The following is a 10,276-nucleotide window of genomic DNA, read 5'->3' on the forward strand; positions in this document are numbered from 1 at the left end:
TTAAACAGCTGGATGTTCCGGGAGTCGAGTATCTCGCTAAAGTTCCCAAACTGTCGTTAGCGAAGTCTGGCAAGACAGGCAAGGATGCCAGCCATGCTGAATCGTACAGACCGATTTCGCTTTTTTTGCCCGTAGCAAAGACCCTTGAGGCTTTAGTCCTCCCCAGCGTTAGAAATAGCTATCCAGTTGCCGATCATCATCATAGGTTCCGTAAGCAGCACAGCAGAGCAACAGCGCTGCACGCCATCTCCACATACATATGTATATTAGTAGGGGACTCAACCAGAGCAAGCCGTGTGATAGAATAGTGATGGCGGCGCTTTACATATCAAAAGCCTTTGATAGTGTTTGGGGACAACGATCAGACTACCCTCCGGCCAAGTTTGAGACGTTGTATAATAAATTACATGTGTGGACTTCAATGGTACGAGGAATTCAGGAACAATAAGTCCGAGCCCCGTAGAGAGAAACAGGGAGTTCCCCAAGGTGGGGTGATATCTCCGGAACTGTTTAAACTCTACCTCTCCTGTGTTCCGCCCCCTCCAGACAGCATTGAAATCGTTACGTCACAATTTGCACTGTCTCCAACTAGCCTGGCTTTATAAATAAATTCATCCCATCAGGATGAACTCCAAATTTGAGGCCCAATTTCCTAACACCTACAGCCCGTCTAGCTGAACAAAGAGATCTATTACGCCAAACGACAGCAGATGGCTCTTGTATAAATAACCTCTAAACAGTTAATGGACGTCTTAGAGAACAAAAAAACTTAATAAAAACTTATTTTATTCAAAACAAGTAAAAAGGTATCAGTCGGCTTTGCCGACAGAGATATACCCTCAGCCTGAGCAAATTGAAACACTTTTTCACAAAAAACTTATGTATTTAGGGGGTTTCCAAATTTTGGTCGTATGAACCGACAAAAATGTTGATTAGGATTAAAGTTCAAAAATTTTGTGGAAAAGGTACTTAAAGGAATGGACCGACATAGACCATGGGGGTGCCATAGGGGTTTTTTTTACCCTTCGGTCTGTTTTCTCAAGAAGTATGGACTTGCCCCTGAAACAACTTTTACCATCGTAATTGAGGCAGTGAATGTAAGTTGCTTGGACCTATATGGCCCATCTTCGAACTTAAATCGAATCTGGACAAAATATTTCGATACCCAAATATCGATTGATCCGTTCGAAAGTTATCGTGCGCACCAGCCTGCCAGACAGACGGACGGACATTGCTAGATCTGTAGTGGGATTATGTAACTCATTTTTGCTGTTATCGATAATTGTCGGTAAAATTAAAATGCTTAGAATTTCGATAATTAACGAAATTTTTTTGGTAAGTTAACGATGAATAAAAAGTAGTCGCTAGCCTCTACCGACACAAACAGCGATTCCAACTTTTCTTTATGTTTTTATTCATTATTTTGTGATTTAATTTTACCGATTTTTGTCGGTAACAGCAAAAATGAGTTACAGAATCCCACTACTGCTCAAAATTGTCTAAAACGGATATCGTCCAAACATACTTGGGGTCTAAACCCATTATTTCGATGAGGCACATTTTTGGTCGTATCAAAGTGTAAATAGCTCTTTATCCTAAAGGCTGAGGGTATAAACAAATTTCCCGGGCGTTGTCGGATGCATTGACGGAACACACGTACATATAATGGGTCATTTATATCTGAATAGAAATTTTTTTGAGACATGTTTTTCTTTAGTTTGGATTTAAAATGAGTCCATACTCTGTGCCATTCATCTGGTGTACGCACACAACTATTTAATTGCTCCGCAACATCCTTTCACACCTCGTCAGAAGTGGCTTTAGTTTCGCCCAAAAGTCTGACTCCACGAGCTACGTTTGGGTGGGCTTACATTTTTTCGAGCAGCGTTTCAAATTGCTGCGGGTCAACTGCCTAACGACGAATTAAACGATTCTTCTATCGCACATTAAGTCGATAATTTGTAGACAATTGACGTGCCCCACGGTTTTATTTTAGTCTATGCATATGTTTATATTTCCCACGACTGTATCTATTTTATTATTTTTTGGTTTTTAGTACATTTATCTTAAACATTGCAATGTATGTTTAACATAAAACCGTTTAACTTAAAAAGTTTTTTACCTATTTTTATTTTCTAGTTTTTAGTTTTTATTTCGCATTCTGTTTAATTCATTTAGTGCTTCATTATTGCAAGGTTTCTTGCCCGTTAGTTTATTGCAGTCCAACTCCTCTATACGTAGTCCCTGCAAAGATCTTACTCTACTAAGAGCCACGTAGGCTTGACCTTCTTCAAACAGTTTCGCACCTAAGTATACGACTGCGTGATCCACAGTGCTGCCCTGCATTTTATGTATTGTAGAAGCCCATGATAGTATTAAAGGCAACATTCTTCTTTCAGCCGTCCCGTAATTGTACTTAGCTAGAAACTGTATGGCTTTCGGGTGTATAAAATGTACTGTATAGTGCACTGTATTCTTCTTGTCAAGCCCTTTTATTTGATACCCATATTGGAGGGATTGATAAAAAATTTTTGTCAGCCATTTGGTAGTGGCGGCCATCTTAGATTTCAATTTTGCATAATAAATTGTATTCTACTTGTTGAGACCTTTCATTTGATACCCATGTTGATGGGATTGATAAAACCTAAGTTATCCGCCATTTTGTAGAGGCCGCCATCTTGGATTTTAATTTTATATAGTACATTGTATTCTACTGGTTGAGCACTTTCATTTGATACCCATATTGATGGGTTTGATAAAACCTACGTTATCCGCCATTTTGTAGCGGCCGCCATCTTGAATTTATAATGATAATGAATAAACATAATTGTATTGTCACCAAAATCCAAAGTGTATACAAAATTTCAGATTAATCGGTTGACAGGAAGAGGGTGAAATTTGAATTACTAAATTTGACCCAAGAATAAATAAAACAAACGGGGTGAGCTAAATAAAACCTTTTAAAAAAGAAGCTCCCATTCACGTCATACCAGATGACGTAAGCGAAACGATAATTAAGGCTAAGCCATCCAAACGTAAGTATATTAACGGCAGGCCGACATACATATGTGGAATTCAGAGTCACGAAGTCGAAGAGTCGTAAATTAAAAGTGGGTGTTCCACAAGGCTGTGTCATCTCGCCGCTACGTTTCAACTTCAATTCTTTCAAATTCCTTGGTCAGTTAAAAAGGTGCAGTGTGTTGCGCGGGCCTGTGCCGCTTGCTGGACAGATATTTTGCACGGTGTCATCGATCCTTGCCCTATAGAAATTTAGACGACTACACCATTCCGAGCGTTGTTGAGCTAAAACTACTCCGGTTTGTCGTGGCAGCTGACGTTCCTCAGCTGCGATAGATGGCTGTTCTCCGAGGACCGAATTCACATGATAGTTGTTTATGGCATCTGCGATTGCATGCGTGTGGGTGGGGGAGTCCTATCCAACATATAGTGTTTAGGATGAAAGTATGTCAATGTGTTGCTGTACCGGAAGAATATTTGTCTCCTCATGTAGATGGTCTACTGTAGACATGACAGTTTTGAATACTTTTCAATCGCGTTGCACTTATGTAGATTTAGTGGTGGATATTTGCATATTCCTCGCGTGGAAAAAGGTCGTAAGATCGGTCATATAGGAGTTCAGCCTTTCACAAATGATTTCAGCAAACGTACCTGACGCCAGACTTCGGGAACGATGTCGGTGTCTAGCGGCAGGTTGAGAACACGGCACGGCACCTACAGCTGTTTCAGCATTAAATTGTGGTTGTTTATCCTCGGCAGGAAGAGACCTAATGCGAAGTAATACTCTTCCCTTCGCCCTGTTGCTCCCGGGTTGTTCGATAAACTGTCGATTGATAACTTGCGCACATTTTCGGATCATTCAGTGTAACGTCACTAAACGTGACTGAGGTCCAACCTTCTTTTATTCCAGGGTTCGAGAGTGACTTAACCGTTGCCCACAATTCACGTATTCCGGCTCTAATGTTGCAACTCTTCAGATGATTTTAGCCACTTGTTCCACTTATGGTCACCGACCAACCTGGTAACTTCCAGTGTCAGCTCCCTGACTCTGAGGTTACTGGGGTTGGCTCGACGAAGCTCGTCACACCCATTTCCTAATCTCGTCGCCTCTGCTGGGAAATTTGGGGGTCGATTATGAATAGCAACCCAATTCCAGTTGCGTTGCCCACAGCAAATTTAGTAATACGATTTTCTGTTTCCGCAATAACATTTATAAGTATAAAAAAAGTTTTTACAAATAAATTAATAGCTGAAGGTTTAAAACACTGATATTGATTGAATTTGACAAAAATTTCCGTCTTTTTGCTCGTTTTAATCGCATGATTTTCTCTTCTGGAAACGCAACTAAAGTTGAGTTGCTATCCATAATCGACCCCTTGGTCTCACTTCGTATATTCGACCAGCACGTACATATATGAAGAGCGGCTGCAGCAGTAATGGTTTCTGGGAACGTCCTTTCTGCTACACGAGCATCAGAAGTGTTGGGCAGTTCAATAATCTGAAGTGGTTATTATCGAACTTTCTGAAACTAGGTATATAAGCTCTTTCCCATGATTTATGAAAGTGCGGCTTTCACAGGTGATGAAATCGGTCTGTCTACTGATGGAGACAATTATGGGGAGATGGTCTGGTTCAAGAGAAACGACAGGTTGACAGGTGACGTCATTTGTCACACCAGGTGTCCCGATGGTTATTTCTGGCGAGCCGTGACACTCACCGATAAGTCTGGTAGGGGTATCCCCATTGATTGTGCAAAACTTAGAGCTATCAATCTGCTCGGCCAGCAATATACCCCTTTGATCACTTCCGAGAACCAGATGCCACAACTCATGATGAGCATTAAAGTCCCCCAACTGTCTGGTTATGATGTTCCATAAAGCGGGCTAATGTTAATGTTGTGCTTATAAACTGGAGTACAGGTATTTATCAGCGGGATGTATACGTTAAACAACTCTATCTCTACAGTTCTACACCTGACTGCTACCCCCATACATTTTATGTATGGGTCATTAGAAGACAGGCTCAAGCGAGATAGGTCTGTATTGAACAGACAGGTGCAATAGGAAATCTAATTCCCCACATTCACTTCCCAGCAAAAATCCTCATTACAAACCTCCTTTTCCACCCATTATTTTAACAAGGGCATGTCGCGCGAAATATCTGGTTATTTTGTAACCACTGAAATAAGTAGTCAGAATCTACTCAGTATCTACTTATTTCAGTGGTTACCATCTACCTATTTCAGTCGTTACAAAATAACCAGATATTTCGCGCGACATGCCCTTGTTAAAATAATGGGTGGGAAAGGAGGTTTGTAATGGGGATTTTTGCTGGGTTCTGGTGCGATCCTTCCACAGTGCCATCCACAACCATCACAACGCTGTAAGCCGCAGTTGTTATTAAACTTGGTTTACTGCAGCGTTGCGACCAAGGTATTCTTCCGACTCATGAGGTGCACTATTTCCTCGATCTAACTTCTGTGAGAAGTCTCCCTTGTCCCGTCTGGGATATTTGTGGAACAATTATTATTAGCTTTGTTCCCGTACTTTTTAATTGTAAAACTCGTAAAAGAGAGAAAAATTGTTGCCACACAAAAGTTTTTTCAAAAAGTTCGGGAACGCAAAAATGGAAAAAAAACGTCAATAAAACTGGAACAAATGTCAAAGTCGGCGTACCAGCCAATTAGACGCCGGCATCCATGTTACTATTTTTTTACACGCTCAAATTTGTCGAGATAAAAGTTTTTAAAGTCATTCAGCGCCATTTTCATTTAAAGAGAAGTGAACATTTTACAACTTGTTTGTGTACGGGAACGGGTTTTCGGGTAAAATGTGTAAAAGTCGTAAAAATTGTAAAAACTTTTTAGTTCTGGAACAAAGCTATTATAACTTAGAAGTTCATTGCAATTAAATTGCAAACCAGCAGCAACAACAAATTCTGGTGTTAGGTGCTGTGTATGCGGTTGCTGTTGTGGTGACTGCGGGGCAGTCTCGTTCACGCAGCATGCAGCAACATAGTCCCCGTCGTTGTCCGTCGCATGGACGTTCCAGAACAACCCCTGATATATGCCCCCTCCCGGCATCTATTGCATCTCACCGAAGTTTGAGTGTGGTGGATGCGACAAACTGAGCACATATAAATTGATCCTGGATTTTCCTCCGTCCCGTCACGGAGCAACCGCTGGCCGGAACACGGGTGTTGTGTGGTTCCTGGTCAAGCCGGTATTGAAGAACCCGCCATCGTGGGATTAACACCTACCTTGTGGGATATGACATCGCTGCAGTAATAAAATTATTTTGGTATACAGTCACGAAAAGTCTTTGCATGAGTAATACAGTATTAGGGTATAATGCTACTAAACTGAAAGAAAGGGTGCTTCTGTAGACCATTTCTTCAAGAAAGGATCCTTCTATAGAGTGCTTCTGTATACCCTTTCTTAAAGAAAGGATGCTTCTATAGAGTCATTCTGAAAGAAAGGCTGCTTCTGTAAACACCTTCTGATTGAGAGGCTGCTTCTTTAGAACCTTTCTGAAAGTAATGCTACTTCTTTAGACCCTTTTTGAAAGATAGGTTGCTTCTGTAGACCCTTTTTGATAGAAGGACTGCTTCTGAAGGGCCTTTCTAAAAGAAAGGATGCTTCTGTGGACCATCTCTGAAAGAAAACATGCTTCTGTGGACCCTTCTTTAAAGAAAGGCTGCTTAAAGAAAGGGTGCTTTTATAGAACCATTCTGAAGAAAGGCTGCATCTGTTAATCCATTCTAAAAGAAAAGCTGCTTCTTTAGACCCTTTTGAAAGAAAGGTTGCTTCTGTAGATCCATTCTGAAAGAAAGGGTGATTCTGTGGACCCTCTCTGAAAGAAAACATGCTTCTATAGACCCATTCCGAAAAAAGGGTGCTTCTATAGACCCTTTCTGAAAGAAAGGATGCTCCTGCGGACCCTTTTTCAAGAAAGGCTGCTTCTATAACCCTTTCTGATAGAAAGGCTGCTTAAAGAAAGGGTGCTTCTATATAACCTTTCATAAAGAAAGGATGCTTCTATATAACCTTTCATAAAGAAAGGATGCTTCTATATAACCTTTCATAAAGAAAGGATGCTTCTATATAACCTTTCATAAAGAAAGGATGCTTCTATATAACCTTTCATAAAGAAAGGATGCTTCTATATAACCTTTCATAAAGAAAGGATGCTTCTGTAAACCCCTTCTGATAGAAAGGCTGCTCCTTTAGAACCTTTCTGAAAGAAACGCTACTTCGTTAGACCCTTTTTGAAAGAAAGGATGCTTCTGTAGACCCTTTCTGATAGAAAGACTGCTTCTGAAGACCCTTTCTGATAGAAAGACTGCTTTCTAAAAGAAAGGGTGCTTCTGTGGACTCTCTCTGAAAGAAAACATGCTTCTATAGACCCATTCTGAAAGAAATGCTGCTTCTATAGACCCTATTCGAAAGAAAGGGTGCTTCTAAAGACAATTTCTGAAAGAAAGAATGCTTCTGCGGACCTTTTTTAAGGCTGGTTCTATAACCTTTTCTGATAGAAAGACTGCTTCTGAAGAACCTTCCTAAAAGAAAGTGTGCTTAAAGAAAGGGTGTCTCTATAAACCCTCTTTTAAAGAAAGTGTGCTTCTATAGACCCTATCTTAAAGAAAGGATGCTTCTATAGAGTCACTCTGAAAGAAAGGCTGCTTCTGTAAACCCCTTCTGATAAAAAGACTGCTTCTTTAGGACATTTCTGAAAGAAATGCTACTTCCTTAGACCCTTTTCGAAAGAAAGGTTGCTTCTGTAGATCCTTTTTGAAATAAAGGTTGGTTCTGTAGACCCTTTCTGATAGAAGGACTGCTTCTGAAGGGCCTTTCTAAAAGAAAGGATGCTTCTGTGGACCATCTCTGAAAGAAAACATGCTTCTGTGGACCCTTCTTTAAAGAAAGGATGCTTTTATAGAACCATTCTGAAGAAAGGCTGCATCTGTTAATCCATTCTAAAAGAAAAGCTGCTTCTTTAAACCCTTTTGAAAGAAAGGTTGCTTCTGTAGACCCTTTCTGATAGAAAGACTGCTTCTGAAGAACTTTTCTAAAAGAAAGGGTGCTTCTGTAGACCCATTCTGAAAGAAAGGGTGCTTCTGTGGACCTTCTCTGAAAGAAAACATGTTTCTATAGACCCATTCCGAAAGAAAGGCTGCTTCTATATACCCTTTCTGAAAGAAAGGATGCTTCTGCGGACCCTTTTTAAAGAAAGGCTGCTTCTATAACCCTTTCTGATAGAAAGGCAGCTTAAAGAAAGGGTGCTTCTATATAACCTTTCATAAAGAAAGGATGCTTCTATATAAACTTTCATAAAGAAAGGATGCTTCTGTAAACCCCTTCTGATAGAAAGGCTGCTCCTTTAGAACCTTTCTAAAAGAAACGCTACTTCGTTAGACCCTTTTTGAAAGAAAGAATGCTTCTGTAGACCCTTTCTGATAGAAAGACTGCTTCTGAAGAACCTTTTTAAAAGAAAGTGTGCTTAAAGAAAGGGTGTCTCTATATAGCCATTCTGAAAGACCCATTCTGATAGAAAGGGTGCTTCTGTAGACCCTTTCTTATAGAAAGGATGCTTCTTTAGAGTAATTCTGAAAGAAAGGCTGCTTTTTTAGAACCTTTCTGAAAGAAATGCTACTTCTTTAGACCCTTTTTGAAAGAAAGGTTGCTTCTGTCGACCCTTTCTGAAGAAGGACTGCTTTTGAAGACCCTTTCTAAAAGGAAGGGTGCTTCTGTAGACCCACTCTGAAAGAAAGGGTGCTTCTGTGGACCCTCTCTGAAAGAAAACATGCTTCTATAGACCCATTCCGAAAGAAAAGCTGGTTCTATAGACCCATTCCGAAAGAAATGCTGCTTCTATAGACCCTTTCTGAAAGAAAGGAGGCTTCTCTGGACCCTTTTTTAATGAATGGCTGCTTCTATAACCCTTTCTGATAGACTGTTTCTGAAGAAACTTTCTAAAAGAAAGTGTGCTTAAAGAAAGGGTGTCTCTATAGACCCTTTCTTAAGTAAAGGATGCTTCTATAGAGCCATTCTGAAAGAAAGGTTGCTTCTTTAGACCCTTTCTGAAAGAAATTCTACTTCCTTAGACCCTTTTTGAACGAAAGGTTGCTTCTGAAGAACCTTTCTAAAATAAAGGGTGCTTCTGTAGACCCATTCTGAAAGAAAGGGTGCTTCTATAGACCCTTTCTTAAAGAAAGGATGCTTCTATAGACCTATTCTGAAAGAAAGGCTGCTTCTGTAGACACTGGTCTGTTCCTGAACTGAATCTACAATAATCTATTAATTTTTACTATTTTTTTCGATAACATAAAGGAACAAGTATTGCTCTGTACCAGAACCTGCAAGAAGCTACTACTTTTTACTACGATAACATTTTTTCCCTTATGTTATCGAAAAAAATAGTAACAAGTAAAAAAGTATCAGTCGGCTTTGCCGACAGAGATATACCCTCAGCCTGTGCAAATTGAAACACTGTTTTCACAAAAAACTTATGTAGTTAGGGGGTTTCAAAATTTTGGTCGACCGACAAAAATGTTGATTAGGATTAAAGTTCAAACATTTTGCGAAAAAGGTACTTAAAGGAATGGACCGACATAGACCATGGGGGTGCCATAATGGGGTTTTTACAACCTTCGGGCTGTTTTCTAAAGAAGTATGGACTTGCCCCTGAAACAACTTTTACCATCGTTATTGAGGCAGCGAATGTAAGTTGCTTCAACAAAAATCAAAGTGATTCAATAGAAGGTCATAAAGTGAACTTATCCAATATTTTGTGTGGGAGGTACGGGATGGAGTAGACAATTATAGTCCATATTCGAACCTGGCCTATATTTGGTAGATATTATGAGAATGTGTAAAGTATTGACCAAATCGGTCACTCCCATCAAGAGTTATCGTGCGCACAATTTTTCCGAATATTTTTGAAATTTTGTGGGGTATCTACGAACTTAAAGTAAGTTTAAAAACAATATTACAAAGGCCAAATTTTGGCCGGAATCGGCATTTCCGTTCGAGAATTATCTTGCGCTTCCACCCATAAACATGGTGTCATAGGGTTTGTTTTTCAACTTTCAGGCTATTTTTTCAGGAAGTATGGACTTGCCGCTGAGGAAACTTGTACCTTCGTATAGGGAACAGTGAATACAAGATGTTACAAAAAAACCACGGCGATTCGAGAGCAGGTCCTAAACTGAACTTTTCCGAAATTTTGTGTGGGAGGTACTCGAAGGAGTTTACCAATTG

Source organism: Musca autumnalis, unplaced genomic scaffold (genome assembly GCF_047663935.1).
Source record: "Musca autumnalis isolate F117 unplaced genomic scaffold, ASM4766393v1 scaffold_3, whole genome shotgun sequence".
Lineage (NCBI taxonomy): Eukaryota > Metazoa > Arthropoda > Insecta > Diptera > Muscidae > Musca > Musca autumnalis.